This window comes from Jaculus jaculus, chromosome 14, assembly GCF_020740685.1.
Source record: "Jaculus jaculus isolate mJacJac1 chromosome 14, mJacJac1.mat.Y.cur, whole genome shotgun sequence".
Classification (NCBI taxonomy): Eukaryota; Metazoa; Chordata; class Mammalia; order Rodentia; family Dipodidae; genus Jaculus; species Jaculus jaculus.
The window spans coordinates 75,862,455-75,889,670 of NC_059115.1; the positions used below are offsets into that span (position 1 = coordinate 75,862,455).

Consider the following 27,216-nt stretch of genomic DNA (forward strand, 5'->3'; position numbering starts at 1 on the left):
TTATCACCCATGTAGAAAAGCACACCTTTGAATTCAACCTCCCTTCAGGGTTCTTCAACCTCAGCTGCCTTGTGCGTTAAAAGACGTTTAGTGGCAATCCTGGCTTCTATTTTTCATATACACAAAAATGTTCACAGAATTTCCCAAATGTCCCTTAAAGAACAGAATCGTTCCCACTTGAGGACTACTATTGTACTTCTGTAGTTTGGTTCCTGTGCCCTAAAAAAATTCACTCTCAAATTACACCACAGATCTATACACCACTAATAGTAATGGCAGCTTTTTAAAACATTGAGCCTAAGTTTAATATTTTAGCTAATAATTATTACAGTGAAAGTACATTTAGTTTTCAGGGGCTTGTATAAAAGGATGCAGAATACATGGTAGTCATATCTCAGATAGTCTCTGGAAAGAAGGGTGTTGTCCCATCTAAAGGTGTTAGTCTCTCAGGCACCAAACCTCAGTCAGAGCAGCTACTTCTTAAGGCCTCTCTTATGTTACTTTGTTTAATAATTTTATCAATATGAATTTTCACATATTATTTTATATTCATTTACATTAAATATATATTCACTTCAATATAGAATGGGATTACAGTTCTTACCTGACACCACCTTTCATTAACATAAGCATGTCTATTAGAGGATTCATTTAATGTTGAACAATCAAGCATAAAGAGCTTTATATGACGTATGTCCTTATTGCATCATCATATAGATGCTTACGCATGTGTTACTGACATGTAAAAGAACTGGTTGGAGTTTTTACAGGTAACAAAGATGCATTATTATTCTCCCATCTAAATTACTGTAACACTTGAGCATTATACAAAAAATTTGACCTTGTCAGGCTGTAGAGATGATTCAGTGGTTAAGGCACTAACTTGTGAAGTCTAAGGACCCAAGTTCGATTCCCCATGCATATCCATGTATCTGGAGTTCATTGGAAGTGGTTAGGGACCCTGGTTCACACATTCTCTCTTTCTATCTGCCTCCTCCCTCAAATAAATAAGTAAATAACACATTTATTTTTTTAAAAATGGCCTTCTGTCATCTTTTCAGGAGTGGATTAGCTTCAGATCATTGAGAACCCCTGTGGTTACATTGCTTGAGAGCCACTACTTGGGCTTTTTGATATGCTGTCTAATATATATATATATATTATATATATGAAGAGAGAGAGAGAGAGAGAAAGAGGTAGAGAGAGAATGGGCATGACAGGGCCTCCAGCCACTGCAAATGAACTCCAGACAGGTGCGCTTCCTTGTGCATCTGGCTAACGTGGGTCCTTTGGCTTTGCAGGCAAACACCTTAACTGCTAAACCATCCCTCCAACCCTAATATATGGTTTTAAACAAATTATATCAACAGAGATATCTAGGAAGATAGGACAGAGGACGGCTTTGGAAGAGAGGTAAGAGGTTTCATTTAGAGTGTTACACAAGAGCATGTAAGTCATTCTGCTTCTTAGTCCTGAGGTGAGAGGACAGTGTAGCTGCTCTCTCTCTTGGTAGAGGAGTGGCATTCCACTGCCTTGGTTTGCAGTCTTCTTGCCCATTCTCTGAATTACAGCTTCTGCTCCTATCCTTTCACTAATACTACTTACAATATTCACCAGAAGCCTCTTATGGATCCAATAGGTTTCAGTTCTCCTATGAGAGTTCTTGACTTTAATGTCTTTGACTATTTATTCCCCTCTAACCTGCTCTCAAATATATACCTCAATGGGGCTGGAGAGATGGCTTAGTGGTTAAGGTGTCTGCCTGCAAAGCCAGAGGATCCTGGTTCGACTCTCTAGGACCCCTGTAAGCCAGATGCACAAGGGGACACTGCATCTGGAGTTCCTTTGCAGTGGCTGGAGGCCCTGGCATGCCCATTCATTCCCTCCCTCTCTCTATCTATCTTTCTCTCTCTCAAATAAATAAATGACATATGTCTCAACCATAGATACTTTTTTTGAGTGATCTGAAGACTCTATTTGTAACTACACAGGAGACATCACAGTCCACAGGCCTTACACACAGACTCAGTTGTGTGATACTGAATTCATCCTCACTTCTGGACTCAAATTTCCTTTTCTTCCTGTGCTCTCCATTTTAAAACAGGGCTTCAGATACCCTCAGCTTTTAAATTAGCATAAAGTTTGATCCATGACTTTCCTCTCACCCTTTAATCCAATCTGTCATTCTGTTGGGTCCCTCTTCAGTATGTCTTAAACATCATATTGCCACTTTTTTTTTTTTTTTTTGGCCACCAGCTACATTCTGAATCATATAGTCCCCGACCACTTTATTCAGAAATTTGCAAATTGGCTTCTCAGGTGATCAACTAAGTATAAAAATAAATTTCCTAGTTCTCTGAGTTGGCCAATCACTTATGGTAAAATATCTGACAGGGTGGCAGGCCTTACTACCCATAGAACTAGATGCAGCAAGGCTACATCAAGGAGAGAGGACTTGTGAAGACCAAGGGCTGATCCGACACACGTGGACATGGGTGGCAGCTGCGCACCCATGAATCGTAGAAGTAATGCCAAATTCTGAGGTAAAACGAGGACCAAATGTCATCAACCACTGAAATGCCTGAAGGTAACTAACACAAGCCAGGGAGCTGAAGAGACATGGGTAAGAGTCTGCTGACTGTCCTATTTCTTGCATAGGCTTTTCTTTGTTAGAGACAGGCTCATGCCAGCTTTCCTAGGCTGAAGACATTCCCCTAACTCTGAGAGCCAAGCTGTCGGGATCACAGTATATGACATGCCCAGCTCAGACTACTTTTTAAAAAAAATATTTTTTTTATTTATTTGATAGAGAGTGAGCCAGAGAGAGGGAGGGAAAGAGAGAGAGAGAAAATGGACAGGTATGCCAGGGCATCCACTCCAGGTGCACCCATCATTTTGTGTATCTGGATTTACATGGGTACTGAGAAATCAAACCCAGGGGGCTGAAGAGATTGCTTAGTGGTTAAGGTGCTTGCCTGAAAAGCCTAAGGAACCAGATTCAAATTTCACAGAACCCACATAAGCCAGTTACACATGGTGGTATATGCATCTGGAGTTGATTTGCAGTGGCTGGGAGCCATGGCATGCCCATTCCTCCCCGCCTTCCCTCTCTCATAAATAAAAAATATATATATATTTTAAAAAAGAAATCAAAGCCAGACCAGCAGGCTTTACAAGCCAGTACCCTTAACCGAGCCACTTCTCTAGTCTATCTCAGACTGTTTCTAATGAACCATTTATATATCTACTGGTTTATATACATTGCCACCTAAAACGTGGTAATGCACCACCTTGTTTGAGCTACCCAGTCTCAAGAAGTGGGAGAACATATTTTAAGTTTGCATCATGTAGTAGTTTATTAGCTTGAGCCATTAGTGGTCAATAGAAGGGAATAACTGAATAAGCTATTTGGGGAACTAGGTAAACTCTATTTCTAACAACATGCCATTTTTAACTCTTCTAACTCAACTTCATACTAATAGAAAAAGGACAAAGGAGTTTCCTTTTATCCCATACCCAACTATTAGTCTCTGCTTTTTCTGTTTGTTTAAGCTACATTAGCCTTTGCCATAGTATAATCGTACTTACTCCAAACAGGCTTCCGTACAGTTGATTTTTGCTACTTACCATTTATTAAAGGAAGTATTGACATGATGTGTTGTTATTCTTTGGATAGAACAGTAAAGAGCCTGCAAAAATAATTAGTAATGGATAAACAGTGTTTATAGCAAAACATGTAATTTAGATAAATCAAATACATGTAAATTGGTAATTTCTAAAATACTCCAAGCCTGGCATGGTGGCACACGTCTTTTGTTCCAGCACTCGGGAGGCAGAGGTAGGAGGATCGCCGTAAATTCAAGGCTGCCCTGAGATTACATAATGAATTTCAGGTCAGCCTCGGCTAGAGTGAGACCTTACCTCAAAAAATAATAATAAAATAAAATAAAAAATAAAAATAAAATATTCCAATACATTTATTTAGGCATAAATTGAAATATTGTTTTGTTTTCCAATTGTAATGATTTGAATGTAAATGTATGTCCCCCATGGCCTCAGCAATTTTTTTCTTTTTCTTTTGAATGAGAGAGAGAATAGGTGTGCCAGGGCCTTCAGCTACTGAAATCGAACTCCAGACACGTGCGCCATGTTGTGCACATGTGTGAGTTTGTACACTTGTGTCACCTTGTGCATGTGGCTTATGTGTGGCTTGGAAAGTAGAACATGGGCCCTTATGCTTTGCAAAAGGTGCCTTAACCCATGGCTGGAAGCCAGGAGAGAGTCAGTCCCCAGACAGTCAGCGTGTCTAGTGCCAGAAGGTGCTACATGGGCGACTGGGGGAAATGACCAATATCTGTCCAAGCAACTCAATGTCTAACCTAATTAGCAACAAATAACCGGATGTGATGCCCACACAAGTGCAATAGTGGCACACAGCCATGGTGAGGAACCAATTGTTCTTGATTTGGCTAACTGATCCACTCAGTGGTACTAGACCCTTAGCTGGAGCTGGGAAACAAGTCAGAACCATACCCAAACACAAGCCCACTCTACAATATCAAGCTACCATCAATCACGGGGTATAAGAGGGCCTACACCTATCAAACTGTCTATCAAAAAAGTAAGTGTTATCTCAATTTTCTGGGTGCTAACTTACTCTCCTTTGGAGAATCTGCTTCTCTTTTCCAGATAGATGCAGATCCTAAGGAGAGAGCTGCCCCAACATACCTCAAAAGGGCCCCGACTGAAACTAAGGACAATTGGCGAAACAAGCAAGGGTGATGTTTTCCTGTGAACCGGATACCAGCACAAAGGGGAAGGAGATCAACACAGAGAAAAATCAACTCCTACCAAATCAGAGAGCCAGAGCCTCAGAGGCCCCCAACACCTCAGCACTGAAGCAGAACAAAAATGAACCCAACATGGCTCAGGGAAATTTTGCGGAAGAGGGGAGGAAAGAATGTCAGAGTCACATGTTGGTTCATGATTTGCAGAGATATTTATTGTACCAATAACTGTGGGCTAACTCCACAATGCACGACCCATTTTCATCAACAAGGAGGGTCCAATGTGAGGGGGTAGATCATAGATGAGCCTAAACAATGGTACCAAACTGCCTGTATTTGCTGAAAACAAAACTAATAAATTAAATTAATAATAATAATAATAATAACAATAAAATAATAAAAAATAAAAATGAAAAATAAATAAATAAAAATAAAAAATTAGAAAAAGTGAAAAAAAAAAAAGGTACCTTAACCTCTAAGCCCTCTCTCCAGCTCACCGCAGGGATTTTATTTTTTTAAATTAAGATTGTTCTTGTCCCCCGTGGGCAGAGCTGTGCCGGGGAATTGGTATGTCACTGGGGGAGGAGACCTTCAGTGGAGAAGCAGTTCGAGCTCTGGCTAGTTTACTGGTGCCTCTCTGCTATGGGTCTACGGAAGTGAAACAGCTTCTTCTGACAGTGGTGTTTCTGCCTCTGGACTCTGGAAGTCTGAAATTCATATCAACTTCTTATAAACAAATCTTAGATTTAGAAAAACTAACAACTCTCGATTATTTGATAAAATTTTAAATAAAATTCAACAAATTTATCTGTCTCTCCAAATGTTACCATCTATGTAAATTTTAAAACAATGAGTGTCATCATATTCATTGATCAATATGATGATAAATAAAAGAAATGTACAAAATAGAATTCTGAGATTACATTGATCTTTCTAACTTTTAGAAAGTAAACATAATGCAGGCAGATAAACATAAAAATGTATAAGAGCTGTTCAGATATTCCAGCCCATAACTGCTTTTGTGGATTCTTCTGTCCTCAGGGGTAACTCTGAATTCTATCTTTCTAAAGATGAAGAGTTATGGGCCACATTATATGAAATGCTCTGAAATTAAAAGTAATTAATAATGATTATATTATTCATTAATTAATAAGTCCATTCTAATTGCAATGATTTACAACAGTAAATCGGGAAGTGACTTAATGCTACTGAATCAATGGATCAATGAAAGAATAAGGAAAGCCTTTACCTTTTGGAGGGAAATTTAATACCAAGATAGTACTTTTTAAAGATATCATCTACCTGATTTGATCATAGATATTTTTTCACATATTTTCTGAGAAGGCAAGGTTCCTTCTCATTAGACTTCCATATTAAATGATTATGTGTCAACAACTATCCCCACATTTCCCTTGGATTAGCAACTCATCAACTCTACCTGGTGACTTGATTCCCCAGGAGGAAAACACAAACAAACAAAAAACAAAAAACACAGTGCCTGCACAACAGTAGTTACAAATGTATATATAGGAAGGGTCCAGACCACCCAGGTTGTACCTGGCTAGCATGGCTACACAGCATCAGTTTCTAGTCCTCTACTCTTTCCAACAAAGCCATCACATTTTCATCAGATCTTATCAATAGTAAAATCATCTCACACAGGTATTCCTATTGAGTTCTATAACAAATCCGTTAAGATGGGCAGGGTAGGTTTTGGCCAATACAACTATTTAAAAAAAAATACCAGACATCTGGAGTGTGACTATGAATTCCATAAATATGTTGTCTATCTATGCATTCTGTCAAACAATAATAGGGAGGGATGAGAAGTCTGCTGAGTATGTGAACAAGAAGTGGCAAGTGAACGTTCAGATTGATTCAGATGGGGAAGAGCTCCATCTTAATCCCAGGTGGCCCTGCAGAGTGACCCCAGCTCCAGGAAGGTGAGCTTAGGGCTATAGTCTATGTATTGTCTTACAAACATACTGATTTTAGATTTTTTTTTTTTTACATAGTCTGAAGGGAAGAGATGTGCTTATCAAATGAACAGGGAGTGGCAGTCTCAAGACTTCTTATAAATCTTTTTTATTGCTTTGTCCACCAACTGATCCTAGTTAAAGCGAAAATCCTTAGCAAAGAAGTAGCAAAAGAAAACAATATCATGAGCACTTTACAAAGAGGGGAAGCCAATACATGTTGAGAAGTTCTTGTTAAGCCCAAGCACATGGGGCAATGGTGAGGAGAGTCTGGACACATAACTCAGTAGTCATTTGCTTGCCCAGCAAATGAGAGGCTGTGAGTTTGACATCCCCAGTGGTAAGGAAAGAAAAACAGTAAGGAGACTTGTTTAAACCAATTGCCTTTTCCTTGTTAAGACAATGTTTTGCCCCTGGCTGGCATTCACAATAATAGACATTATTAACTGATAATGAAGTGACAGGAGGAAAAGAATGAAAAATAAAGACAGAAATGGGGAAAGAGGAGCTGTGGAAAGTGTAAAGGAAAAGGAATAGATGTTGAATCTCTCTATCTTTGGGAAGTGGCATCCATTTTGAAAAAAATAGAGAAGTCATACCCACAGGAATTTATAAAGGTTGAGATACAGAAATTAACTACATTTCAACAAAACCTCATTTATATGTTTATGTCCAGTTCAATGGCAATTTGTCTTATTGCAAATCTTACATACAGTAATCAATAAGGTATGAGGATTAACTCTGGCCAAAATTTTAAAATGGCATTGAAAAAGCCAGGCGTGGTGGCACACACCTTTAATCCCAGCACTCAGGAGGCAGAGGTACGAGGATCGCCATGAGTTTGAGGCCACCTGAGACTCCATAGTGAATTCCAGGCCAGCCTGGGCTAGAGTGAGACCCTACCTCAAAAAATCAAAAAAACAAAAACAAAAAAAAAAAAGAAAAAAGAAAAAAAAGGGCATTGAGAAAATGAAATGTAGTCTGGAAATATGGCTTAGCAGTTAAGTCACATGCCTGCAAAGCCTAAAGACCCAGGTTCTATTCTCCAGGTCCCATGTAAACCAGATGCACAAGAATGTGCACACATCTGGAGTTCATTTGCAGTGCCTGGAGGCCATGGCGTGCCTGTTCTCTCTCTTCACTTTCTCTCTCTCTTCCTCTCTGTCTCAAATAAAAAATAAATTAAAAAAAAATTTAATAAAAATCATGTCTCCATAAATTAAAAGTTGTTCATTGACACATATTAAATTGTCTCTAAAATCAGAGTAAAACAGTTAAATCATAATGTCAAGATAAAAAAAATTGTCTTTTGGGTAATATAAGACATACATGTTTCCACATTTACATATAGATTTCACATGTTGGATTTTAATTCAGTTTGCTGTCATATGTTTGATAGACCTAAAGTTTTAGGAGTGTTCTTTTAGTGAAATGTCAATCTGCACATATATTCCATTTGCTGCCAGTCTTTCCCTCATGCTTGTTGACGTCTACCTGAGTCTCTGAGGTGCTTTAACATTATTTCCTCATTAAGATGAAAACTAAACTCAAGTTATATATCTTAACCTCTAGCTATAAAAGATAAATACAACATCTACCATAATTAAAATGAGACCAGTCTAACAACAGCCTGGTGTTTTCCCTACCCTTAACTCTGGACCACACCAGACACTTTACTGGATGTTTCAATTAGCTGTGCTCTGTTCCAGAGAAGACTCAATGTGACGTTTCTGTAACTTGGGCATTCAAACAAAGTACTTACCTCATTGTTTATTTATCAATATGTGTGTGTGTGTGTGCAAGCATGGCACCGTCTCGTGCTACTGCTATTGAATGCCTGCCTGGCTTTACATGGGTGCCTAGGAAATTGGACTCAGGCCAGCAGGCTTTACAAGCTAGCATCTTTAAACACTGAGCAATCTCCCTAGCCTCTTGAACAAAATTTTGCTACCTGAGGCAAATATACAAAATATACAAAAAATATACAAAAATATACAAAATAAATTTTTGTTTCACTGTCCCCACTGACCCATATTCACACTCCATTTTAACCACACACATAGTAGTAAAAGGAAGATAAAACTTTTTGGAGGTGTTAAGACAACACACTACTATAAAACCACATGTCATGGTAAAGGTCTCAAGACGAAGGTTTACTCAGGGTTCCTCTGCCTCAGAGGATTGTTATGTGGTGTTGACAGTGGGGGTTTATTCACCTACCCTAAATCCCATGGTATCACTGCTCGAGCTAGAATCTAGAATTGGTGTACTACTCTCAGGAATGTGTCTGTTTTAGTAGGAAACACATGAAAAAGGACTGAGAATTAAGCCAAAGTTCGTATACATCGACTGTAGAATAAAGGGGACAATCTGAATCCTTCTATCTTTACATTCTGTTGAATATGGTCCTAACTTCCCAGTTAACCCCAAACGGTGTGACTGTTTTTGCTAATGGATAGAATGCTGCATCCATTCCAAATTGTCCCTTTGCAGTTATAATTTTATGGAGATGAAAAAGTGACATAAAACAAACTGTTCACATTTAGCATACAATTTTTATACATGTATACATCTGTGAAACTGTCTCTACAATCAAAATAATGACATATCTAGCACTCCCCAAAGTTTCCTGGCTTATCTTTGAATTTCCTGCCAACTGACCCCCTTCTCATTGGCAACCTAGTCCTTGTGACTCTGTGTTAGTGTCCATGTCCCGAATGGTCGTCCTCCCTCTGCAGGATGGTTTACTCAGCATCACAGTGCTGACATTCTTCCATGGCGTACAGCACTGTACTCATTTGTATTGCTGAGTAATACTCCACTGTTAGAACACACTATAATTTGTTTATTTATTTACTGCTTGGTAGGTTGTGGACTAGATTTTAAAGTTACTGGAGCTATGTATGGTTGGGTTTAAATTAAATGGATGTATGATCATTACTGCATTTAACTATTTTTCTAAACTTAGGATTTCAACATGTGATAACTTCAAACATATCGTAACTTGTATTTTGTAAAGTGATAACACTTTAGGATTGATAAGCTATTGCATTTTTCTCTTTAGGTTGGGTCCATTTGTAAAAACAATTACTCAACTCAATTAATCAACAATTGCTTGGGTGATGTAAGTTAGTCACATTATAAAACTTGCTGATCTGAGATCCTTCAGAATAAATATAGTTTTCCACTGGGTTTCCTTCCTGCTTTCCTGTCTTGATCTTTTGTCTGTATTTGTCTGAAGAAACTACATAAAACCTGGACATTTAAAACTTTTAAAGGAAAAATTAATTATAGCTTTATATCTATAACCACACAAAGAGGAAGATATAGACTTGCTTAGGGGGAAAACTTTCATTTTTATTTCCTAATTTTGAGAGTTATTTTAAAAACTGAAACTAAATTTTTTAATTGGAAAAATATGGTGACATTACTCTTTTAATTGAAGAATATAAGAACAATGAAGGACAGATTTCTAGTTTTACTGGTTGGCACAATAGAAAAATGTTCCTATTTCACAGGTATGCCATTATTAATGCCTCATCCCATGGTCCTTTTTCATTCAGAACTCCCACTGGGAGTACCACATGAAAGAGAAATGCAGGATGAGACCCGATTATTATAATTCACAAGACTAATTATGACTTTGAGTTTTCCTGGATAAGCTAATTCTTTCTGCACCCTGGGATCAGTAAGCACGAAAGTATTCTCACAAGGGCTTCACTGCATTTAACATTGCATATATTGATAAATAAATTTGGGGACATTGAACTGCACTTCAATTCTCTCCTGTTTTCTTTGAGGTGTGTCTTTAAAATCCTGAATCATTTCTAAGTCTGATGCTATATAGGGAGGAGTGACATGGAAATGTAGTCGGTGGGCGGGGGGGGGAATAAATATGAGCACACTGCAGAGGTATATATGTCTGAAAATGTCATAATGTAACCTATTATTTTATATGCTGCTAAAAAATTAATTAGGAAAAGGACAGTGCCACAGGTGCATTTTTATGAAAAAAAAAATAATTAAGAAGGCACACACTAATCATTTATTTCTGGCCTAAACTAATTTGTTTTAAGTGAGCTGATTCTTTTTGTTGATCTCAGTGGAGAGTGGTGGTCAAGGAGGACCTGGGAGACGAGGGTTTTAGAGAACTGGAAAGAATGCAGGGTGACAGACAGGAGTTGGAAGAGGAGACAGAGCAGGCCTGACGTAAGAGGAGAGGAGAGAGGCAGGAGAGGGAGACGCTGCTTCCTTCTCCTTGTCATCCCAGGAGACCCTGGTGCCCGGCACAAAATGATAAGGTGATCCTGGATGACTTAACAACTGTGAGAGCTCTTGCTTTGCACATCTGACCCACACTCAACCCAGGGCTTCTATGAAGGGCTCTAGCAACCCATCCCCCCGAAGGCCATTTTCCTTCCACCACCCACTGCACAGCCCCGGGAGTGGGGGTTCCTTTGTGCTCTGAGTCATTCCCATGTTGCGAGTTTCTTCTCTTCAGTTTTGCTCCCAATTTTACGCTCACATAAAATACCAAGCGATGGAGATGTTTGGGCCGTTTGCAGAGAATTAGTGTTGTGTGCCCTACCAATGCAGCAATAGATTACATAAGGTCAATACTTCTTTTCACATGTCTCTAATGCAGATGCATTTTATGAGGTAGCACAGCAAACACTGAATCACTCTAGTCGAGAGATACACAAAACAAGTAATTATAGCTGGTTGAGGAAAAATAATTATGCAGTTGTGTGATGGAAACCAGTTTTTAACTGGGAGGAGAAACTCTTCGAAGAAAAGCATGTGAAAAGGCTTTATGTGCTCTGGGAAACAAGCCATTCTATAACCCTTCCTAACGCAGCTGGTTCCTCAAACAGAGGTGCCACACTTTTACATGACAGCGCTCTGTACGCTGCCCATGGTACAGCAGCCCTGTGTGCAAGGCGCATATAGTGACTGCTGTTTCTGTTTACACTCCTATCTTGAGTGACTGCGTTGACTATCAGTTTATCTAATATTTTAGGAAGAATATGGTTTCCTGGCACCTCAGACTTACCAGGCAGTGTTTGGTTACGATTAAACAGACACCAAGGATCACTAGCATATCTTATTGGGAGTCAGCTTTTATTATCATAAGTAATTAATTCATAGTCCAGATGTCCAAGATATAGAAAATAGCATTTAATATTGGAGGGAAAAAGGCTTACAGGGTTTATTTGCAATATGTCATACGATTCTATACATTATAAGGCTCATCAGTGACGTGTAGACAGATTCACAGAAGGCAAGCATCTCTAACACAACAGTCCTCACTCAGCTCTAACACATGCCCAACACTACCCCCCACCCCAGTAAAGCCAGGAGTATTTTGTTTCCTTGCTCTAAACCATGACTGTTCAAAACTCTAACTAAATCCACACCATGAATGAACTCACAGCCAAAACAGCTAGTGCAGCTACATTTGGGCTTAGATCAGCACTTCCGTTTAACACTTCTTAAAACCACACTGAAGAACGAGGAGGTTATGGCATGAAGTGGGCCAGTGCAGGGAGGTGTACGGTGTAAAGAAAGAAGCTCAGCATCGCCTCTGAATTTTCAGGAGTGTAAGGCTCTTTTTTAAAGTCTTAATATTTAACATATCTTATCTATATGGCATAATGCCATCTGTGGGCAGCACACGGGCCTGTGAAGCCGGAGGAAGTTTCCATCCTAATCCTTTCAATTGCTCCTTGTCGCTGCCTCTGTCCCTACAGCCATATACCGGGCTCCACACCACTAGAAAATGAAAAGAACAAACAAATAAGGCTACCTATCGGGCAATTTCCATGGTTGGCTTCAAGTGAATTGTAACTTTTTTTCCAATTTAGAATTTGAGTTACTAAAGTCTGAAATTGGTTTGGTAATTTGGAGCTGGGGAAAAAAAAAAACTAGTTAAGATAGATAACTTAAAAATCCATTTTACTGTATCATGGTCAGTATAAACAAGTGATAAATATAACTCCATTGAATATATCAGTACACACATGTCTCTGGTACTTTTATAAATTATAGAAATCTTATTGCATGTATCAAGGGCTGTAAGCTCATGTTACCACAGTTTCCACTTACATCTTTAGGAGCTTTATCAGTTAAATCTGTAATTTATCCCTTTATCTTATAAGTAATTGTTGAGACAGACATATGTTGGCATAATAAATTACATTGTCATTAATAATAAATTACTTTATTCAATACTCCAAATATCTTAGTAAACTAATATTTTGTCACAATAACTTCACTGATGCAGTATAACCTAATATTAATTCATATCTACTAAGGTTTTTAATACATGCAAAGATTAATAATTTTTTTGCCACTGTGAATGTTACTTCTTTCTGTTGTTGTTTTTTGTTGGTCTATTTTTTTGCTTTTGCTTTTAATTTTTAACACAGGATCTCATTATATGGCCCAGGCTGACCTGCAACTCACTCAGTGGTCAACACTGGCCTTAAGCTCATGGTTCCCCTCCCTCCTCAGCCTCCCAAGTGCTGGGATTACAAGTGCCACACTCAGCATTATTTCATTTTTAACGTAATTTTTCTTTTAAAAATTAATATTTGTTAGTTAGTAATCTCAAGCACTTAGACTTAGGGTACGCATATGATGGCTCCAGTTATCCTAATACAAATAACTATATTTCTTAAAAAGTAGAACTATTCATTTGGAACTCCGGGATTTTTAATATAATGTTAAGGTTAGTGTGGCTAACTGCTTTAAATTGTTAAACATTCATTTAACCACTTCTAACAAATCTATTGAATGCTTTTACACATTCTAAAACCACTGAATGTTTTATTTTGTAAAATCTGACTTAAAAATTAAGCTATCACTATGAAAGAAATGCTTTTAATTGAGAGATGTAAGTGGGGATAGAAGAATTGAGGGGGAGAAAACTATCAAGTGAATCAATATGATTAATGAAATTAAATGTGGATTCATAAAACTCATATTCACAGATTTACAAAAATATAGTAATGATGACCTTTTAAACATATTTTCAAAATCCTAAATAAAGTCCCATGTATATGGAGACATTTTTCATGTTTAAGAAGTAAAATCTACTCATATAATAGAATTATGTAACTTTACCACTACTATACATTTTAATAGTCCTTTGATAGAAAACAGATGATATTTTAATTCACAAAAGTTTTAAAGGAAAAAAGTTTTACAGGAAATAATGGTTAATTTCGCTACTTTCTGGGATGTTGATACCTAAAATCTTTTGATATTATTGACATATGTATATAGCATAAATTTTGCTTTAAATTCATATCAAGGTCACTTCAGTGTGAACCCATTAAATTTACAACTCCATGCCATTCTGCTGCTGGGTCACTAAATTGTTAAACCTTAGCAGATAAAAATTTAATAAAACCACATGTTAATTTATACAACTTCTGAAGTTCGATACATAACATGGCATAACATTAAAAAGAAAAACTCAAGTAGCACAGACATGAAAGGGTTATGCACAATTACCATTGACGGACGGTCAAGGTGAGAGTATAGTCTTCAATATGGCTTAGCACCCCAAAATGGGAGATCTGGAAAGAACACCCAGGTTCAGACAATTCAGGCTATTCTCAGTATGTGATTTGGTTTAACTTCAGAAAATTAATAATTCTGAGTTGTTTATGATTACTATTATCAGTGTTAGTGGATTCACCTCACATCTTGTATATTTCCTATAAGCTTTTTGTTCCTGTTTGTGTGAAGAGTGTATTATATTATTTCCACAAAAAATTCAGTCAGAACTCAAGCTATTTTAACAAATTATATTTTCCTTGTTTATTTTTTTTAAATGAAGATTCCAGGATATTTTTTGTATCACAGAGGAAAATTGAGAGACTACTTTATCTGGTAGCTTGCTACTGATGATGAAAAAGAACACAGATGTAATTGGCTAAACAAACCCCAAAGGAAGTTTCAAGTACCTCAAACATGGGGATGTTCTTAGTTGTAAATAGCTCAACTTTATTTCTAGAACCTAAAATAGGTGTTCCTGTTCCCCCACCTCCATCTTGCTTCCAATTCAATACTTCAGATTTATCAGAGTAAACAGGCGATTGTCAGAAAAGAAAATCCAGCTAAAAGTGGAGGGCTTCTGCCTCTTCCCTCTCTCTTGCACAACCCAGTGCCAACAGCTATTGGAGGACAGAAGGAAGAAGGGCCTGCCACCAGCGTGGGGTGTGGAGGCAGACGGGCACAGGAGCAGCACCCCACTCTCTGGGCTCGGGGGCTTTCTCACTCCACATCCCCAGAGTGAAAAATGCTCTTCATTCACAAAACACAACAAGAAAATCTCTGTAATTATTTTTGGCTCAGCTCCACTGAAATGTATTCTCCTGTAAGCGACTCTGTTTTAAATTGAAACAATCCCTAGAATATTCATTCTCTGCTCTCTTTTTCTTCCCTCACTTAGTGTCCCTGCATGCCACCCACCCCCAATCAACCCACCGAGCTTCATTTTCCTTTTATTTTCTCTATTTCTCTCTTCTGTTTCTCTCTCACTTGCTCTCTCTTGCTCCCCCATCACTCCTCCCCACTGCCATTCAGGATATTTTTTTCTCTACCATCCCAAAGTTGGGCCTCAGAGGCTGCTGACACCAAGGCCTCCAAGTGCCGATGAAGGCCTCCATGTTCGCTGTCAGGCATTCGAGCTTACCTGGCTTCCAGTCCAGAAATTGCTCTCCATCCTATTGGACTATTGATTCACTTACATGATGGTTTGAACCAAAAAGTAGATCACTTCTCATCTATTCTATTGAGAAAATCAGTAACACAATTTACTGTTCTATAGTTTTCTTCAACATCCATTGCTCCCAAGATGGAGAAAGTCTAATGTCCTTTAGTAGGTGAATTATTAAATTATAGCAGCAAAATGTTAAAAATAATTATTTTAAGACCTACTAACAAAAATGAATACATGGAACAAGAATATAACTATTTAAAATTATTTTTTTCTATGGCTTCCACCAAGTTTTTTTTTTCTTCTTTCTCTCAAAGGAAAATAAATTCAGCAGATGTGCCACAGAATTCCTGCTCCAAATGAAGTTTGTGTGTCTCTGCTGACAAAGTTGTCTGGGCAGTGGAATATGGGCTCCTCTTCTGAGCGGTGCATTCTTTTGGACTCTTACACAAGGCAAGGATTTTACTTGCAATGATTTATGTTTTGTAGAATTCCACATTCACATACTTTTCAGTTTTTGGTGTCTATAGGCAGAAGCCATTAAGAAACCTTTATTAAGAGAGGTGGATCCCATGCTTACTTTCATTAGCATTAATGTGTTTTTCTCTCACTTTCTAATTGCAATTAATTGGTGTTCATTTCAAATTATTAGCCCCCATCACCCATGAAATGTGTATCCTATTTAGGGTGGCATGTCTATTCCAGTGAACAATGACCTTAATGTGCAATACTGTATTCACACATTTCTAAGGAAACCCTATCCTTCCTACCCTATACTGACAAACAACAAAACCCCAACAGTTGCCCCGATATGAAATGTTTCTCTAATGTCCCATCTGACCAAAATAGTAAGGCAGTTTGTAACCATATAGTCAAGATTTTGGTGTTTCTAAGACTTCATAAGAACCTGATTATCAGGCTCCATTTGGTTTTCCAGATAGAGAGGGGAAGGGAAAAGAAGGCAGAAACCCAGCACACACCACACCACACCACACCACACCCACACTGCTGTTAATTACAGTGTAAACATTTAAGCAATATTCTCTCTCTGTTTATCCTTTGGCCTTTTCACAAGGAAAAGGAAAGGTGGCAATTCACATGTATTCTGCCCCTTCCCTTCCACTGTTTCATTTCTTGTCTTTCTGGCTTTCTTTTACTTCAGCAGAAAAGAGGTGGCATATTTGAGAAGACAGAAATGTTTGCCCTGGTTAATTTTTCCACACAAAGAAATAGGCTAGGCACCTTCTACTTTGTCATATGACCTTTGTTAAACCACTAATGTGGAAGCTGCATTTTAATTGCAAAATATTGTAAAGGGAATACAGTGGGAATACATAATCCTTGACTCTTAGCCAAATGAGAAGAAGTTTAATAGCAATGTATGGCTGCAGGAATGGCCATGTTTGGGATCCATATGCATGCTCACCTCACACATTCAGGCAGTGCAATAAAGCAGGGAAAAAACAGCTGATACACAAAAGGGACCGTCTAGACAGTACCCCATCAGTCTGGCTAAATTTGGTGCTGGCATTCCCAATGGGATTGTAATATAATTGTCCTGGTGTCTGTTCATTCCCCCTGTCAAACACCATTCCAGATATACATCCCCTACTCCCAAACCCTTGTTCTTCCACAAATATGAAACCCAAACAGTGCCATGCTAGAAAGGGCAGAAGATGGCTCAAGCCCAGCAAAATGTTATAATTCAACAGAACTGTGTTGTTTTACTTTATTCCTTAAAAGAAAAATCCCTCTGTTACTTTTTTTTAACTCCAAGTACAATTAATGTCAGTCTAATTTTAATAATTTAAATTAAGAGCATGGAAAAATTCTAATGCAAATATAAACAATCTTAAAATATTGAGCACCTTTGATGAAAGCAAATAGGCCTTTTACTCCTTTGTACTTATTAACCTCTGCTGGAAAATTTAACAGAAATCAGAGATGTGGAAGTGCAGTGATGGACATGGACCATAAATTCTAATGAGGAAAAGGCTAATGAAAGCAATGTTAAGCAAAAGCATTGAAAATGCCATTTGAATGTTTTGTCTTTCTTAAGTTTAAGCCACAAGAATTTTCCTCCCTATAAATATCTTATGAAAGTTAAATTTCTGTTAATCTGTGAATTAATGATTTCATGTTTTGGGCATTTTAAAAGAAAAAGCAGCAATATTTATCTACACATCTGTAATAGCTATCAGTTAATATTTTTAAATATTCTAGATTTAAGACATCAAGAAAATGAATATCATTTCTTAAAGAATAAAATGAACCCAAAAGCACATCAGGAAAATGAATAATGCATAAATTATTGATAAAAAACACTCATAATGCAAAACTTCCACAGCACTGAAATTAAAGCTGTCAGGTTTTTTTTTTTTTTAAGAAAAAAAATGGGATTTAAACAGTGCTATATAACTGTATACAATTATTTTATTTTCTGTTTCAACATGTCACCTGTGGACACTATTTAGATATTTAATTGACCAGGTAACCTATTTTTTAAATGCTGCTTTTAATAACTAGAGAAATTATCTTAGGAAAGAAATTGGGCTATTTGCTTTATTTTGTGTACGAAAATTTAAGGCTGTATTTGTATTTTGATTTTTGAAGGTTTTGTAGCCCTTTCCCTGGTACCATAAACAAAAATTTGTCTCCCACGTCCCAGCAGTTTTAAGGGGCCAGATTAGGGTCCCAAGTGCCTGGAGGATGTCTCCCAACCCTCATCTAAGACAACTCCAACCTAGAGAAAAATCAGTGAAAATACTTCAGGCGCTAGACCTCACCCTCCTCCAAGTTCAGGAGGTGAAGATACAAACACATCAACCAGAGCCAGACGCAAGCAAGACGTGAGGCAAAGACATGGGGCCTCAAGGCCCACAAAAGCAGAGCACCACCACACAGAGAATCTCAGCCCAGCACCCCCAACCCACTCAGGTGTGCTGTGTGGGGGATCTAACATTCTCACGTGCAAAGGGCAGAGTTAAAATAAGATTAAGAGATTGTATTTTCCCATCTTAATGTAAAAAAACACAATTAGTGATTGCATATTTTTCTTTCATTAGAGTCCCCAGAAACAGTCATTAACAAAGACAACAGCACAATATTTTAATAGTGTCTACTTGAAACTGAGTCCTCTGCTTGCAGATTTTTTTTTTTTTTAATCTTTTGGACGCGCACTTGTAGAAAGAACTGCCTGCTGTAGGCCTCTTGGAGATGAAACAGTGTAGCCACGTCTGAGTTTTAGACTTGGTTTTCAAACTATTGAATAATGTCCTATGAGACCTCTTAGGTCTTAACTGGATTAAAATGAATATATTTGTGCTCCAGCTCTTTTCAGTTAACTAATGTGCATGTGAATTGATAGTGTGAGAGGGAGCTGGTGAGAGAGTGTGTGTGACATTGGGAGTGGGTGCAGGGACAGGCTGAGTGTGGCTGTGTGAAGGAGTGTGCAGGCCAGTGTGCGCTGCTTCTGATAAGTGAGAGAAATGAAAATGAGCAGGCCTTGGGGTCTGATGTGTTTGTCCCTGCCCACAGGAGCAGCTGAGTTGGGAGCTGATGGGGGAGGGGAAGGGTGGTGGTAAAAAGAGGATGGAGAACAGGGTGTGGCGTGTTTGTGCATGCGTGTGCATGTGTGTGTGCGCGTGTGTATGCATGAGTGTGTGAGTGTGTGTATGTGTGTGGGGGGGGTTGGCTCTGAGGTTTCAGTTATGGCCAAGTCGTTGGTCTTTGTTGGGTCCCAGTATAAACAGCACGGAGTTTCAGGTTCAGGGTAGAGTGCATGCAAAGGGAATGCCATCCCAGTTCCCCTTTCTGTCCCTTCCCTGTGGTTACAGCTCAGTACATTGCTTCTGGGAAGAAGGAGTGGGGGGAGAAGCAAGAGATGGGGGTCTGTCTGCAGCTGCCCCTCTCACACTTGAATAAAAGAACTTTTTTTTCAGGGGTAGGGAAGCTGTGAATACCTTTCCCAATAAGAGATGAGGCATATTGAAAACTATATTAAATTACCCTGATTAACAATTTAGCCACGAACAGGGGAGCTTTGGGAGATCTCTATAGGCAGGACTGGGGGCTATTCATGCCAGCAGCTAAGAGGTCGAAAGGTTTCTGAAGTTCACAGGCTCGGAGCCTTTGTTATGCTAACAGACAATCTCAAATCAGCTGCCTAGTGGAGTGTGAAATATAAATGATTCCTTGAGAACTTCCAATAAGTTGTCACTCTTGCTCTCCAAATACCAGGACAGGCTGCTAATTTCTAGCAGGCCCTTTTGCAACATTGCTAGCCCTAAATGAATGCCTTTGTAGTTCAAATAATCTTTTCAAGGGAGCTGTCCTGTCATCATAGCCCAAATGCATCTTGGTTTTGACTATTAAATGAAAATCAGGGCTCAGCCGCGCTTGACTTCTCCAAGTAGCCGATGTTTGGGAAGGGCGGCAGCTCTCACGCACAAGAAGTTAGCACCCACTGCAGGAGGGCCAGGGCACTGATAACAGCTCACAGCCCAGAGCTACCCCAAGTCTCACCCCCCCACACCCCTATCTATTGGGAACAAAGCTCCAGGAGAGATTTACGGGCCTTCCCTGAGGCTGGACTACCTTCCTCTTTCAACCACACCAACATTCCTCTGATTTATAGACCCTCTGTCCAACAGGACGGCCAGCTGACCTGCTAGCATCTAGCTGGTCACTTTGCAGCAGCAACTTTGGGAATGAATGTATGCATTCTTTAGGGCAGACAGGGCCAAGAGGAATAGGACAAGGTGTATGTCCAGGCTGTGCCCCTCTTATCATAGGCCTGTGGATATTACAGTTTCATTTCCCATAAGGACATAAACACAGTTTATGATCTTGGGTGTAAACTTTTGTGCATGTCCAGAGAAAAGTCTGACTCTCTGGGTCTGAGCCACAAAGATTTTGTAAAGCAAGGGAAACCAACCCTAGTTCAAATCCCAACTGAGCTGTGGGAGGGAGAGTGAGACTTGACCAGAGAGTGTTCCCAAATCTAACATCATACTAGGAAGGGACATGTCTCATTTACAAAAGTAAGGAAACAAAAGAGACTACAGACCAGAGGAAACTAGAAACCCATTCTCATCAGACATCCCAGAGGAATGACAATAATAACTTGCGTCTTAAAGTTTTAGAGATTTTTGACTCCACCTTCTCAACTTTTTTTTACTGAAGCAAAGGTCCACAGTATCACAAAGCCTCTGCTTTTGCCTGAGTTAGCTTAACGTTTGTGGAGAGAGATGCGGGGGAGGAGGAGAAGGCCTCAAATGGACTGTATTTCTTAATATATTCTTGAAATAGGTTAATAAACATGTGTGCACATAAGCAATCCCCTCAGTACACTCTTAGGCAACTTTGTAAAGTTGGAATATAGAGACAGCCACACACACAAAATGAGGGTCTTGGTTTCCCTTCATCTGCTTGTTCCAAGTCCAACTTCACACTGCTACACTGGTATAGAAACTAGTTTGAGGAAACACTTCTTTTCTTCCCTAGATATACCAATACTTATGACCAGATATTAAAACATAAATCATATGTCTATATGAAGCATACTATAACTTTCACCACTTTTGTGGTCATTTTAGCTTTTACCTTTAAATCTTGTTTTTGGGTTTTTTTTAACAAAAAAAGAAAGAAAGAAAGAAATCTAGGATACAAAGCCCAATCAGAAAGAACTATGGGATTTAACTCAGAGAATTGGGACAATAGAGTTCAAGTGTTTAGGAACCAGATTGTCGTTTATTGTTTAAAATCTTACTTGTTTCAGTAAAACAATCTGGAGATGACATGATATAGAAAATTAGCTCAGGTTACTAAATTACTAAAGGAGTAAAAACTTACAGATTTTTTTCTTTCAATATCAAAATTTGAAAGCAATCTGTTATTGATCTCCTCACCCCCTTTTCAGAGGGACTTAGCCATCTTGTTTTCCTTTCAGAGGCAGTAAAATGATTGGCTGTCAATGCACTGCTAGTTACACAAAAAGAATGCCCCCCATAGAATGCGCTTAAAGTTTTCACCCCCTTTCCAATAAAAAAAAATTAATTAAAATTAAACTGTAGCATGTCTGCATACTACTGACGCATGCTGGACATTCAAAAGAGAAGTGACTTCCCTTGCACTTTCCAAATTCTTATTTTACCCCTTCCAAGAATCCTCTCTTTTTCTGTCTTTAACACATCAAAACAGGAAGAAGGAGCCTTTGTGCTATAACTAGAGGGAAAACACTGGAGAATGTGTCAGTGCTGTGAATACCAGCACCAGTTTGGGGGTTGGTTTGTTTGTCCCCCTGCCTTGGTTTTTCTTTTCCCTTTGCTTTTGTAGATTTTAAACTCTGGCCATTCTGAGAAAAGCGGAGGTTGAAATGAAAAGTTGGGATAAATGGCACGAAACCTGTGTGTTGGCAGAATCTGATGAAAGCAGGGCTGGACATTACAGAGTTAGAGCAGCTACACACACACACACACACACACACACACGAAACAAAAGTCATAAAAACCTGCTTTTATAGGGTCTTTCTTTAATACTTATCATCTAAGGGGTAGGGAATTCCTATTTTTCAAAGAAAGTTTCCAAGGTTGTCTTTCCTCCCCAGGAGCAGTGTGTGAATGTGTGTTTGTGGGCATGCATATGAGGGTGTGTTTGGGGAGAAAAGACAGAATGGGGGAGGAGGCAGGGCGGATAACTTTACTGACATATTAATCCTTTAGATAACAGAAAATGAATGGTCCAAATAGACATTTGTTTCCCTTAATAGGTCTCTTATACGCTGTGGCATATGCTTCATTTATATGTATATTTATTTAGAGGGAGGAGAATAATAGGTGTACTTTGTCTATAGTCGCAGTTATTATTTAAAGCCCAAAGAGGTTACAACTTTCTTTCTCTTCCAAACACAAATAAAAAGGCCTCTTGAATATACCTCATGCTTTATGTTGAGAGCCAATTAAAAATAATGATAATATTCCAACTATTGAGCGTTAGAAGAAGAAAGAATGATGCTAGAGGCAGAATGACTCCAAGATGGCTGCCTATTCCTTCTCTCCCCTCCTTACTGCCTGTTTTGCACATAGAAATTAATGTAAAATTTTGTTTAGAAATCACATTGTAGGTCATTTGTAAATGATGCTGCTTAGGGGGGCACTAACCGGTGCCCACAATACCCTTAGATACCATGGAGGAAGGAGAGATTAAAATGCAAACATTCAAATGCTTTTAGGTTGGTGCCTAGTGAGTAGGCACACACGTGTGAACAATGCACACGTAACTGCAAATGAAATATAAGGCGTGAGTCTTTCCTAATTCTTGGAACAGGAGGGCAAAGAAGGGCTCCAGGCCACCACTCTCCCCTCCCAACGGTGAGAGAATGCACTACTCATGGCCTGAATTTGATTTTTTTAAAACAGATATATCTTAGTGATGACTCTCTCATTAGGCAGAACTCTGAAGTCTGGGGAGATAAGATTTCCATAAATTATCTCTCTAACTTATCTCATGCTGGTGTAAAATGCAAAGCTATTTTTTTTTTGTATTTTTCAGAGAAGAGAATATGAAGCTAACCAGCTTCTCAACAAACATGCTGAAGGATTAATATCACTAACAATTGCTACCATTAATTATAATAAATATATTTTAATCATAAAATCCAACCCATAAAGCTAAATTTAAAATAAAGTAGGAAATAAATAAAAAGATACCCGGTGTTTTCTAATAACAGATTTGTAGCAGCTGTGTTTCTTGAGTACACTTGGCACAGAACAAAGCAAATGGTTTAGTTCCTATAGGAAATATATTAAAAAGAAAAAAGGGGGAAAAAAACACAACCCTTTATCTAAAAGCCATCAGGGACAAGCACTCAATGCAAGTTAACAAGCAGGAACTGATAAGATAACATTTATATGAGGTCAGAAGTCAAATGCCAGTCAAAGGCTTTTAACCTCTTGGGTCATAAACAGGAATAGTTAAAAGTGAGAGGTAGTTATTTATCGGATTTTAAGGGTACCTGATCATTGCCAGAGAATCACCAATGATGAAACTAATTGGGATTTATAGAAAAAGAACTTTGTAGCAGTGCAAAGAAAATTAACCTACAAACCTATGATTCTTCAATAGGAAGGAAGAAAAACAAACAAAACCCCTTGTTTGAGAGGAAAAACCAGTCTAGTAATTTAAACAGATTTAATGATAAATCCTCTCTCATAAACAATAATTGATGATAACGTACAGATTGACTGAAATTTAAGAAATTATATTTTTACAAATCCTGTTTTAATAATCTTAGCAACCAAAAACAATTACATTGTTTATTTCCAGCTTTTATTCTTTTTCTTTTATTCCTCATCAGACATAGTAAATTACACAGAACCTAACTCTAATATTACATATAATAACTTTGCCCCAAGAATGTCATCATTTACAAACGTAAAATTATATATATTCTAATAACAAGTATTTTAAAGAATCAGAAAATTGAAACTACTTAATTCATTTTTTATCTGAGTCTATCATGAGAAACAGATGTCATCTTTCACTTGCTTACAGAAATATTTTTTCTTTGTTTTGATTTTTGTCCTTTTCCCTCTTTTCTTTTTCCTCTCTTTTTCTTTCTTTTTGTAATATTCCAAACTCCCAAATAGTTCCTAATTCCTGAGTCTGCTAGTTTATATTTTCAAAGCATACCCACCCCCTTCATTCTTTTGCAATAAAAGAAAGCAGATCTAGATATTTCTTTCTAGAGAGAGATAGAGGGATTGTTGTGAGGCCTGTTAAGGCCCACTGTTTCTTTAAACAGAGTCCACAATACACTAGGCGAACATTGTGGATTTAAAATGCTTTTTAAATATTTATCACTAGTATTTTATCATCATATTCAAATGACACCTGGAGTGCACTCACCTTTATTGACAATCTCTGTTCTGAAAGTCCATTTGCTTCCTTAAAACCCCCCAAGCAGAACAAGCACTACCCGTTTTCATTCAGTTAATGTTTAGTAAAAAACCAAGCAACCTTCATCAGCATGCTGATTGCATCGTCAACTAACAAATAATTTACTACTCTGAGCATTGCATTCCATTAAAAGCTCATTAAATTTTCTGTTCTCCAATGGGAGGTTTAGCTTTTGAACTGCATGCTTTTGCTTCGAATGATCATTTATTCAATTTTTGCAAATGTTGTGCCCCCCCACACTAAAGTATAGGTAAGCCATTCAATACCTATAGACTGTGAACATATGGAAACACAGCCCAGAGTTTGAGAATATTCAATTTGATTTATAAACTCTTTTTAATAAAAATTCAACACAATCTCTTGTACTTTTAGGATGTCCTGAAATAACTGTATATCTGTGGTTGTAATGTAACCCAAACATAGCTCTAGGAATATTAATATCTAATACAACATTTCAAATCTTTCTCTAAGGTTTAAATTTTCCTTCCCCACATAATATAGCTATGGTAATTTTTATTATTTTTTTTAACCTTATAACATAGTTGCCTAGTGATTCAAAAAGCGGGATGGCACCACAAAGCCCTTGCCCTATGTGATGCCATACTTGGGGAGGAAAGAACGTTACCCAAAGAAATGTATTTTCTGGGGCTTGCACCATTTCCTCCAAGCACCTCTTTCCCTGAATTGTTTTCATGTCCAAGCTCATCTAGCAACGAGTATATTGATTATTTTTAATTTAGAGAAATGTAGAAAAACATTAGGCCACAAATTAACATGCATCTTTGGATTGCTAATTGCACTCATTGCAAATCTGGGTCATTTTGCATGAGTGACTCTAATGTGGGGCTGAGATTGTGGCGCAGCTCAGTGGATTCCTGGTTCCCCGCGCTAATCCTGAACTCGGTGATTGTGTCAGGTGCAGCGCCGTGTGCCTCGGCAGCTGGCTCATCCTCATCAATGCAAATAAGGCGACAATCAGAGCCGCCTCACCAGTGTGAGGCCTGATTGCTGAGGGCAGGCTAAAGCACGACACAGACTCTCACTTTCAAATCACGCTAAGTGACAAGGCAACTGCAATGTCCCCCCAGTTCACAATCACTCCGTCAAAAACAAAACAAGAAGGGGCCGGCTGCGAAGAAGAGGAAAGCCCCCCGTGTTGGGGAAGGGGACTTGTTTAGAGACGGAGGTAATGTAAAGAGCGGCTCAACAAATAATCGCGTGGCTCCCATGCTGAGCAAGAGGCTTTGTTTTAAGAGCTGCGGGGGATTCGAAGGTAAGGGAGACTCCATCCCCGCCTTCAAGAAACCCTGTGATGTGATTGCAGGAAATTGTAAGATTACGATAACGGCAGAACTCTTATGAAGGAGTAGTGACCAAAATCTTAAAAATGAAAGCTTTGGAACACTCTGGTAATGGAACTCTTTGGAGAGGGTACGGTGGCATCGATGTCGAGTGTGGTTTGGGAGGTTTCCAGTTCAAATCCCAGCTTTGTCACCTTTACTCAAGTCACTTCCCCTTTCTAAAAACCGCAACGTGATCGTCACCTGAGGACCTGCCTCGTAGGCATCTCTGAGAATGAAAGGAGATTGCATCAATAACACTCCACCTGCCTGGCACTTAGTAAGTGCTCAATAATGTCAGCTGTGATTATTACTTCCCCCTTTACGCACAGAGAGAAGAGGAGCCCCAAAATAACGATATGCCACTGTGTGAAAGACATGTATTTGATCCTGTCTCTAAATTCCTGTTTTACATGTAGCACTTACCCTGTGGAAATGAAAATACTGTGAACGCTAAAGAGTCCCTCTCTCTCTCTCTCTCTCTCTCTCTCTCTCTCTCTCTCCCTCTCTCTGTTCTGGACAGTCCTGGCAACTTAGGACATGAAGGACAGAACAAGTGATCCCTGATTCTTTCCTTTTCTTCTTCTCCAAACAAGTGTGCAGACTTCCCCTGCTCTCCAGCCCCACCCTCTTTATTTTACTGCCTAATCTATAAAGGAGGATTAACAGCAGCACGCTGCTTTGGCATGGAGCAGAATCTGGGTAGGACTGTCTGTCGGTAGAGCTTAATGAATACAATTTTCTAGGATGGTGAGTGCAAACTTTTAGGTTCATGCTGTGCTCCAGCGCTGGCTCAAGAGACAGAGGAACATACCCTTTGATCAGACTTAGGTGCTGCCCCAAGAACAACCTTTCTTTACAAAGGAGTTAGAAGAGGGAAAATCTCTCTCTCTCTCCCTCCCTCTTTCCCCCCCTTCTCTCCCTCTCTCTCTCTCTCTCTCTCTCTCTCTCTCTCTCTCTCTCTCTCTCATTTGTACTCTATAGATTCAGATTCTAGGTAACTTCTCTTGGTCCCTCAAAGTTGAATTGCAGCATGGAGCCCATAGTTCACCCAGGCACCAGCAGACCAGCTTTCTGGATAAAGAGGGTGGCTGGCATCTTTTCTCCTTTGAGAGACAGGGTGGAGGTTGTTAACCTTCCAGGGGGAGATTGAGCCTAGACAACATCATAGACACCATATCCCCCCTGGAGTTGCCAAACAATAAAAATGCCTCCTCTGCCAAGCACAAAGAATGGCCTGAAGTTGGAGTTTAGCAAACAGCAAACCACATAAAGAAGAAAGAATAGGAGGGTGGGAGAGAGGAAGAAAAGCAGAAAGACGATAGAAGGAAAAATACATTGAAAGAAAAACATCAAAACAATATATTTTCTATTTGGGGTTTTGCCACAGGGAGATCAGCCACGCAGGCTTGTCCTGATCTGTGCCA

At 38.8% G+C, this 27,216-nt stretch overlaps 1 protein-coding gene across 13 annotated transcripts in view; it reads right to left on the reverse strand.

The window, feature by feature from the left end:
- Nucleotides 1-24,614, reverse strand: part of LOC123454767 — a 63,167-nt gene extending 38,553 nt beyond the window's left edge. For 2 of the 13 annotated variants that reach the window (XM_045134125.1, XR_006633476.1), the window contains exons 1-2: nt 24,399-24,610; nt 3,628-3,689 (exon numbers count right to left, since the gene is read on the reverse strand). The gene's annotated coding sequence lies outside the window, so the exon portion shown is untranslated. Of the gene's footprint in view, nt 1-3,627; nt 3,690-24,398 lie in introns of all 13 variants that reach the window. The other 11 variants (XM_045134124.1, XR_006633478.1, XM_045134130.1 and 8 more) reach the window with 9 other exon arrangements.
- Between the last annotated feature and the right edge of the window lie 2,602 nt (nt 24,615-27,216).